Source organism: Macrobrachium rosenbergii, chromosome 8 (genome assembly GCF_040412425.1).
Source record: "Macrobrachium rosenbergii isolate ZJJX-2024 chromosome 8, ASM4041242v1, whole genome shotgun sequence".
NCBI lineage: Eukaryota > Metazoa > Arthropoda > Malacostraca > Decapoda > Palaemonidae > Macrobrachium > Macrobrachium rosenbergii.
The window spans coordinates 53,134,459-53,143,597 of NC_089748.1; the positions used below are offsets into that span (position 1 = coordinate 53,134,459).

Genomic DNA, 9,139 nt, shown 5'->3' on the forward strand with positions numbered 1-9,139 from the left:
TTACAGCATCTTGTTCAACACGTTGACAGAAATACTTAGACGCCCATTTCCTTTTAGGTAAGAATCGGATGCCCCTCCCCACCCACCTACCCACTCACCCACCCAACCCACAAAAAACAGCAAAGAGAAAGAAAAGAAAAATAAAGAAATCTATTACCTAAAAAAAAAAAAACAGTAAAAAAGGGCAGTGGCTGCGCAGGTCACTCCTCTTGTTCCCGAGGGTGAGGGCATGTTTTTTTTTTTACGCCTCTCTTCACTTGCTAGAATTGCAGGACTGAATTTATTTGTCAAAAGAACAGTACAATAATGCTTGCTGTTAGCACTGTCCTTTGCTTTTGTTTCATTTCAGTTGTCGAATAACCTTAAGGTAATGACCTTCATTTACATGCCTCTCTCTCTCTCTCTCTCTCTCTCTCTCTCTCTCTCTCTCTCTCTCTCTCTCTCTGTATAAAACCTTCGGGTCGTTGTAATTTTCAGCACAGTGAGGAAATTTGACTCAAAACATTAGCTAAATCAATAATGCTTCTAGTCAGAAAAGGCATGAGTTAAACAGGTCATCATTCCGGCGGAAACAAGACGTTCATGAAACCTAAGATGAAGTTTCGGTCTTTTGAATAGAATAGAATACAGAATTTAGGTCAAATGCCAAGCGCTGGGACCTATGAGGTCACTCTGCGGGGAAACGGAAATTAACAGTAAAAATGTTTGAAAGGTGTAACGGGAGGAAAACCTGGCAGTTGCACTATGAATCAACACTTAAGAGAGGGCGGAAAGTAAGATGGAAGAAAGAGAATATGAAAGGAGGTACATTCAGGCTTTTGAGGGGCCGAAAAAAAAGGATATCAAAGGAAAGATTATGAGCGTCTGAAATAAAATGTTTTGGAGAACGGAATGTTTCCTACAAAAAATCCAAAAATGAGAACACCCGCTGAATATGTGTTACTTCAACGTTAATTACCTGTAGTTATCATATGCTAGTTTATGAATTAAATCAATCGGTCAGGCCTAGCTTATATGCCAGGCGCTTTATTCATTAAGGAAGAGCAATAGTTGATTCGTAGAAGTATTGTGAAAACTGGAAGTTTCCTCCATATTGTTTGTCGAATTAATGTGCTTCTGATTAAATTTTGTATTCTGTGCGAATTTCCTTCACAGTAATTTTTTTTTACTAAAAGTAAGCTGTAACATAAATAAGAGCTTTAATAGAAGAATTTTCTGCATGTTTGTTTCATTATTGAACATAAGAGTAAAATTTACATAAAACAGAATTTACTATAAACTTACCAACTGTCGGTGGTTACCATAATGCACGTTTATTTGTGTCAGCGATGGACTTAAAAATATAGTCCAGTAAAATTTAGTGATTCTCAAATGGGTTCCGTGGCACCCTGGGGTGCCACAGACAGTGCCAAGGGGTGCCGCAGGATTGTCATGAATTTTGTCTTGGCTAGATCGTCTCAATGAACATTTGTAAAAAAAAAAACTTGCTGAAGTCTTCACATAATTATTTCAGTGTGTCTAATATATTAATATGTATATATATATATATATGTATATATATATATATATATATATATATATATATATATATATATATATATATATATATATATATATGTTACTTCAATTAATTACCTGTAGTTATCATGCGATATGGTGGGATGGTGAAGAAGGGGGTGCCATCACTAAAAAAAAAGACTGAGAACCATTAGACCCTAGTTGCTTGTTGCGTATACAGAAACATCAGGTATGTTGTTGAAGTTACTGTTAAATTAAGCTTCTGTCAAAGTTTACAACTGTTATCACTCCTTCTCTCTATAAATGTTTTCCTCCGACTGTGCTTTTATTCTCCAGTTCAGTGATACCTGTTCTGACTGAGCTTCCCATTGCTTGTCCACCCTTTCTACATCTGACCCATCAAGTGCTTCACAGAACTCTGGCGGCCTCGAGTAGCTACACAGACCAACCTCAAATTATTCACTTTCAGATATCTCTTTTCCCATTGACCCCAGAGAAGTTCCTTTGTTGTCATTATTGCCCCGCATCTTGGGCTTCATTCTCTCTCTCTCTCTCTCTCTCTCTCTCTCTCTCTCTCTCTCTCTCTCTCTCTCTCTGTTCCTAAATAGTTTCTTTATACATTCTCTACTCCCTCTTCCCACCCATACGTTCTTTTAACCTTTTCTTTATCGGTTAGTGCCACATACCATTTTCGATTCACCTCATCTTATCATTTTTCCATTCAGAAGCGAGATATAACTTACAGAGCAAATTTTACTGAAAGTATGACTGGTGTGTAACCAACATATTTATAGCCAGTCAGTGTGAGAGCAAAGCAATGCATCGAAATTTAGCAATAGGAAATCAGTGCAATAGAAAACTCTAAGAAACATTCCGCTGCTAATTAAATCGACATTGCAAGTATAAATGAGAACTGAATTGAATTGGATATAGAATTTAGGCTAAAGGGCAAGCACTGGGACCTATGAGGTCATCCAGCGCTGAAACGGAAATTGACAGTAAAAGGTTTGAAAGGTGTAACAGGAGGAAAATCTCGCAGTTGCACCATGAATCAATTTTTAGGAGAAGGTGGAAAGTAAGATGGAAGAGAGAATATGAAAGGAGGTACAGTAAAAGGAACGAAAGGGGTTGCAGCCAGGGGCCGAAGGCACGCTGCAAAGAACTTTAAATAATGCCTACAGTACACCGCATGAGGTGCACTGATGGCACGAATCTCTACAGGGAAGTAGAAATGAGAAAGACAAACGATCAGCAGAAAAGTGGCAGCGCAATATACCGTTATTCTGGTCCACCGCCAAATCTGCATCCAGGAGCGACGACTCACAGGAGGAAGAAGGTCTGAGTCTGGAGAAAGCGACTGACTCGTTACAGCAGCGTCTCCTTGACAGGAACCTTCTAGTATGATCATTTTTCTTCAATACGTTTCTTTACCTGCATCGTTTCCCACTTTCCCCAGATCCTGGAAACCTTCCATCCCTTCTTTCCTAGTCTTCTCTATGTCTGTCTGTCTGTCTTACTCTCTCCCTCTTCACACGCACACACAGACACCCACAGATACACACACACACACACACGAAGATAGAGATAAAGAGAGAGAGATAAATGAGTGCAGTAACTGGTGTGTAGAAGAAATGGACATCCTGTCTGAAGATGTAAAATGTACTCTTATTACCTAATTAGCACTGGCGTATAACCAACGCATTATTATATTAAGAGGGAGCAATGCACCTCATCCAGGATGACTTTTTATTTGTATATTACAAGAATTGTTTATAACTGAAACCTTTTTTTATTTAATTATTTCTTACCAAGAATTTCTTGGTCTTCAAATTTCGTCAAAATTACTCAGTTTATGTTAAAGGAGAATTAGGGGCAGAAGTGCTATAGCTGGCCTCATAGTGTGTGTGTGTGTGTGTGTGTGTGCGTGCGTGAGCGTGCGTGTGTGAAGGCAAGTGAGTGAGTATAGTGTCTGTGTTTTTGTCCTAGCGCAAACATTAGCTATAAGGTGGGGTGGGGTTCCCAAGAGTTCCGTTGCGCTCTTGTTGACACAAGCAGTAAATTGGGTACATGGTGGTTTGTCGACTGTTTCTTTTGCCGCATCAAGGAAGAGTTTCTTCTAAACCAGTCGGTGCTATTTCCGCGAACCTTCCCTTCACAGGAAATTAACGAGGCCGGGAAATGGCACAGATAGATACTAATGACAATCATGTGGTAAGTAATCCGAAACACTACAACAGATATTTCCTACTGCGCCTTCTGCCGGTTACGAGATCTCTCGGTTCCGACTGATCGTTCCCAGTCATGCAGTACGGGAGCGCTACGTCGAGTTTAAGGGATGTATGAATTTTGATATTTGCTTCCTTTTTTTTATGACTTTTTAAGAAGATATGATTACGCATGTACGGCCATGCGTATGCCTATACTTGGAGTTTACACACACACAGACAGGCATACATACAAGACAGGAATACATACAGTATATATATATATATATATATATATATATATATATATACAAATATATACATATAGATATACATATATATATATATATATATATATATATATATATATATATATATATATATATATATATATATAAATATATGTATATATGTACACATGTTATATATATATATATATATATATATATATATATATATATATATATATATATATATATATGGCTATATATATATATATATATATATATATATATATATATATGCATATACTAAAACTCATAAAAATATGCACGTGATTTGTCAGTCAATGCCACAGGAAAAGCTTGAAAAGAAACGACTGAGTGCCAAGTACTTTCATAATTAACATGTATATATATATATATATATATATATATATATATATATATATATATATATGTATATATTTATGTATATATATATACATATGTATATATATTTACAGTATATGTATATATACAATTCTTTCGATTTTTCACATCAGAAGAAAAATAAAATTTTGAGAGTACAGATGACAAGGAGTTCCAGACTAATGACGGCAAAGGGTAAAGTGGTAAACAAAAGACTATCGTGTCTACAATATACAAAATCATTGACATTTATGTTATACATTTATCCAGTTAGGGATCTTCTGCACTTTAAAATATACATTTAATTTTACATTATTTGACGGTTCTTTTTTGTAAAGTTTGATATTCTTTGCTTAAAACGAGACTAAATTTAAAACCAGGTAAAAATCAAGTACGAGTAAAACCCAGTAAAGGTAAACAGTAGGCATTACTTAAGGTTCTTTGCAGCGTGCCTTCGGCCCCAAGCTGCAACCCCTTTCATTCCTTTTACTGTACCACCTTTCATATTCTCTTTCTTCCATCTTATTTTCCACCCTCTCCTAACAATTGACTCATAGTGCAACTGCGAGGTTTTCCTCCTGTTACACCTTCTCCTGTCAATTTCCTTTTCAGCGCTGAATGACCTCATAGGTCCCACTGCTTGGCCTTTGGCCTAAATTCTATATTCACCTCAAGTACAAGTAATAGAAAGCGTAAGAAAAGAAGATAGAGAAAGTTTCAGAAAGTGAGGCAGACATTCTCTTTGGACATACTCCCCATACGAGCGTCACTACTCAGATATCTAAAACGCCGTCTATTTTCTCCTGTGAACAAACTAAAAAGAGGTAGAAATAAAAGAGAGAGAAAAATAAACCTTGCGTAAAAACCATACACAATAAAGAACGGGGGAAAAGTTTGACAAAAAAAGACAGTAAAAACTAGACTCGTTATTTTCAGGTATGTTGGTGTCTCGAAAGACGTCATACGATAATTCTAATGTAGTTGGTAATTGTTTTTTTTTTTATTAAACTCAAATAATACAATGTTATGGAAAAAGTAATTCTAATAACAAATTTTTTTAAGTTACTGGACTAAACCTGCTAAAAAAAACATATATATATGTATAATAAATATATATATATATATATATATATATATATATATATATATATATATATATATATATATATATATATATATATATATATACAGGTCACTTTTTGCCAGATACGTATGTAATTATAATATACAATGCCCTCTTAACTTCGAAGAATTTGAGAAGTTAAGAGGCATTAATATCTAATCACTATATATATTATATATCTATCTATCATCTATCTATCTATCTATCTATATGTATGTATATATATATATATATATATATATATATATATATATATATATATATATATATATATATTACACATATACACGAATCTTAGGGCATAATAGAAAAAAACAGATTTGAAGCAGAGTGGGAGAATCTTGGTACTACGATGCTCTGCGCTTTCTGATTTAGAACTATGTGACAGATGATAGATGAAAGTGTTCATTACACATAGCCTGCCAGAAGAAAACCAGCATTATTTTCCAACCCATTTATTCTTCCCTTTCACTTTCAGGACTAATCGGACTAGTTGGGAGTGATTTATATCTCTCTTTTGAATTAAATGACTGGTGAATCTGTGACATCATCTGTGGTAACTGGGTCAACTCGGGTGCAATATTTAGTTGCCTGGTAACACCGGGTGTTGACCACTTAACCTGCGATCTCAAACCTTGATGTGCAACGGTCTTAGATTGGAGTTCTCTGACTAGATGGTATGTTTTTAACGTACTTTCCCGTGCTCAGTTATTGTGTTTTTATTTGTTTATTTATTTATTTATTTACTTATAAATATCGGTTACATATGTATATATACTGTTTCAGATGAATGTAGATCTATTTATTGTCACTGACAATTCATACTCTTTCAAATATTATTTCTCGTCAATTAGAATTTTAAGCACCTATTTCTTCCTCGTGAATAGTGGTCTTTGGGGAATAACAGATTGTCCCAAAATTACCCATTATCCAAGATTAATAACAAGGCAAGTAGTTGACTATGAAAGATCAACATAACACATGATTTGGCTTAACCTCTGGAAGACCGACTCCTCATGCTAGGTCCTTATTCAACTGTCAGTTACTGCACAGAACAAGAAGGATCCCGCCACCATACAAAAGACGGATGTAAAACAAGCTCACAAGAAACCATTGCTATTCGGGACACATTTTGGTAGCAAGAAAGTGCCGAAGAAAGTTGTAACTGTAAGAGTAACGTTTTTTAAACATGTGGCATTAGGGGACCAGCTGAGCAATTTGCAAGAATGAATCTCACTTCGTTAGTCGAGTACAGAGGTTCACACCTGGCCTCTTTTTCACTTCATTACCTTTCACCACTAGCGGGCAGCTTCTGGGCTAGAGACCAGTGCTGACATAAGACTACCTTAAGCCGCTATTATACTCGGGCGAAATTCCCAGTGGCAATTAGCATTTCCGTTAGCGTTCGGTCACAAAGCAGCAAATTTCTTCGGGCAAACGCCGATTCAATTTCAGAAATCACTGCTGACGGAAACAAAAACGATTAGTAAGCGTTTGCTTACGTTCGGTCAAAAGCTAAACTCGACTAGACTACAGCGTGTGTTTCTGTCTATTGAAGTAAACAGTGGCAATGCACAGGACAACTTAAGCTAATCCTTCATTATTGGAAAAAATACTGGGTCTTTTGGACCTCTATTCATCAATCGCATTAAAACAACTATAGAAGAAACGTCTATGTACCCCTGGAGATTAGGCTACATTTCCAGATTTGGGACTGATGCAGGTATGTGTATAATTATAGTATTTATGCGATCATTGAATTGAATTACAATGTTGTTCGGGCCAAGTTTTATCCATACTAAGTTCAGCCGTGTGAATTGGCCCAACATTAGGCTTACCTGCTCAGTTAGGCTAGCCTAGTCCTGCTTCAGACGGTGTGTCAAAGCCTAGGCTAACAAGATTGGAGGTTGGTGCTTTTTTTCTATTTTTATTGGGCTTGGGAACGGGGCTTAGTAATCAACCGCTAATAGTAACAGCTGAAAGAAATTACTTGTGAAGCTTAGGTTTTGCCATTATTAAAATTATAAAAGCAGGGTAGTCCAGGCCTATTTCAGACAGTGCTGCCTAACCTATGGTAGGATGGAATTATGTAATTTTTGGGCTATTTAACCATGACTAATGAAAGTTGAAAGGAGCTGCATTTGGTGCATAGGTTTTGCTACCCTGCAAAGTTAGCCTAGCCCTGCTTTATAGTATGGCCTAGATGCTTAGGATTTTTTGTGGTCAACCAAACCTTTTTGTGTATAGTATATATACATATATGTATTTATGTATATATACAGTATATACATATATGTGTGTATATATATGTATATATATAATATATATATATATATAGTATATATATACAGAGCATATATACATATTATATATATATATATATATAACATGTGTCTGTGTAGGTAAGTAATGGTTGCAGGTATTGAATCTGAGTGGTTATCTTCACATAATTTATGTCCTTAAAACAGCTTCTGACATCAAACGTTTTGAGGATCATTCTAATGTTACCTATGCATCAGAGAGATCCTAACTATTACCCTTATATTAGAGAGTCTATTACCCTTAAACTAGGTCCGAAGCATAAAGACAGACACAATTTCGCTTTTAAATGCTTTTATTTATTTGTATATTTATATTTTAGAAAAAGTGTTTTGTTGTACCATTTACGGCATTTTAATGAGGTAAAAGTTAAAAGCTGATAAACAAAAAATAAATAAATAAAGAATAAATTATTGGAGAGGAAACTGCGGTTTTCTCGGCTGCACCTTTTAAACTGCAGTGCTAAATTATTTCAGTATCATATGACCCCAGAGCCAACGAGGAGTACGAGAATTTTCACATTTCTTACATCACGCTTCCAAGCACCGAAAGTTGAAAGCTGTCACAACAGATCTGCTGGTGCAACTAAGCAAACTTTGGTCAAAGCCCAGTAAACAGAAAAAAAACTAAGGATTATCAAGAAAAGAGAAAAAGCAAAATGGAGAGCATAAAATAAATACCAGGAAGAAAAGGCGTTGCAGAAAGTCCATTGTCTCAATAGTAGGGCGGCCAATGGCCGCTGACTTCCTCGTGTTCCTGGTTGTGATCTCATAAGAAAGAATCTATTGTGAAAAAATCTTTGTCCGAGAGGGTATTTGGGTGCCATGACCCCGCAACAAGTAGCATAACATTTGCATTAATTCTTCTACTTTCTGGTATTGGGCGCTGTGAACGCAGTCAGTGCATGGAAGCTAAGGTATGAGCAGTGGGGTCGTGGGTATGAATAATTGCAGTCTTACTTGACTCTCGCGAAGGTGTTAGGTAAAAGGGGTTGTACTGGCTTGGTATTCCGACATACATTCGATTTCTGCATTTATCGTTAATAATTTTTTTATTATTATTAAGACGGCAAGATCTGGTCTTTAACAATAACGGTTAATGGATACTCTGTCAAATTATTGCCAACACAGGCAAAGTAGTGAAACGCTTCACTAATTGTTTCCGCTATTTATGCATATAAAAAAACCGAAAATAAAAAAGTCCTTTGGTAAGGACTTACGTTGTGCGTTTCACTAGTGTGCGCTGCAATAACAGTTGAATTCTGTGAATGTGAAAGTTTAGCATAGACTTACAGAAAACGGAATTAATCATTCAGGCTGGGTAAACTTTAGTACCATCTTTATAAC

The 9,139-nt window shown here is 35.9% G+C and overlaps 1 protein-coding gene across 4 annotated transcripts in view; it reads left to right on the forward strand.

Moving 5' to 3' along the window:
- The window catches only part of LOC136840864 (uncharacterized), a 97,106-nt gene that overhangs the window by 49,189 nt on the left and 38,778 nt on the right, over positions 1-9,139 (forward strand). For 2 of the 4 annotated variants that reach the window (XM_067107811.1, XM_067107809.1), the window contains exon 2: positions 5,953-6,151. The exons of the other annotated variants lie outside the window; for them this stretch is intronic. The gene's annotated coding sequence lies outside the window, so the exon portion shown is untranslated. The remainder of the gene's footprint in view (positions 1-5,952; positions 6,152-9,139) is intronic. 4 annotated transcript variants of the gene reach the window in all.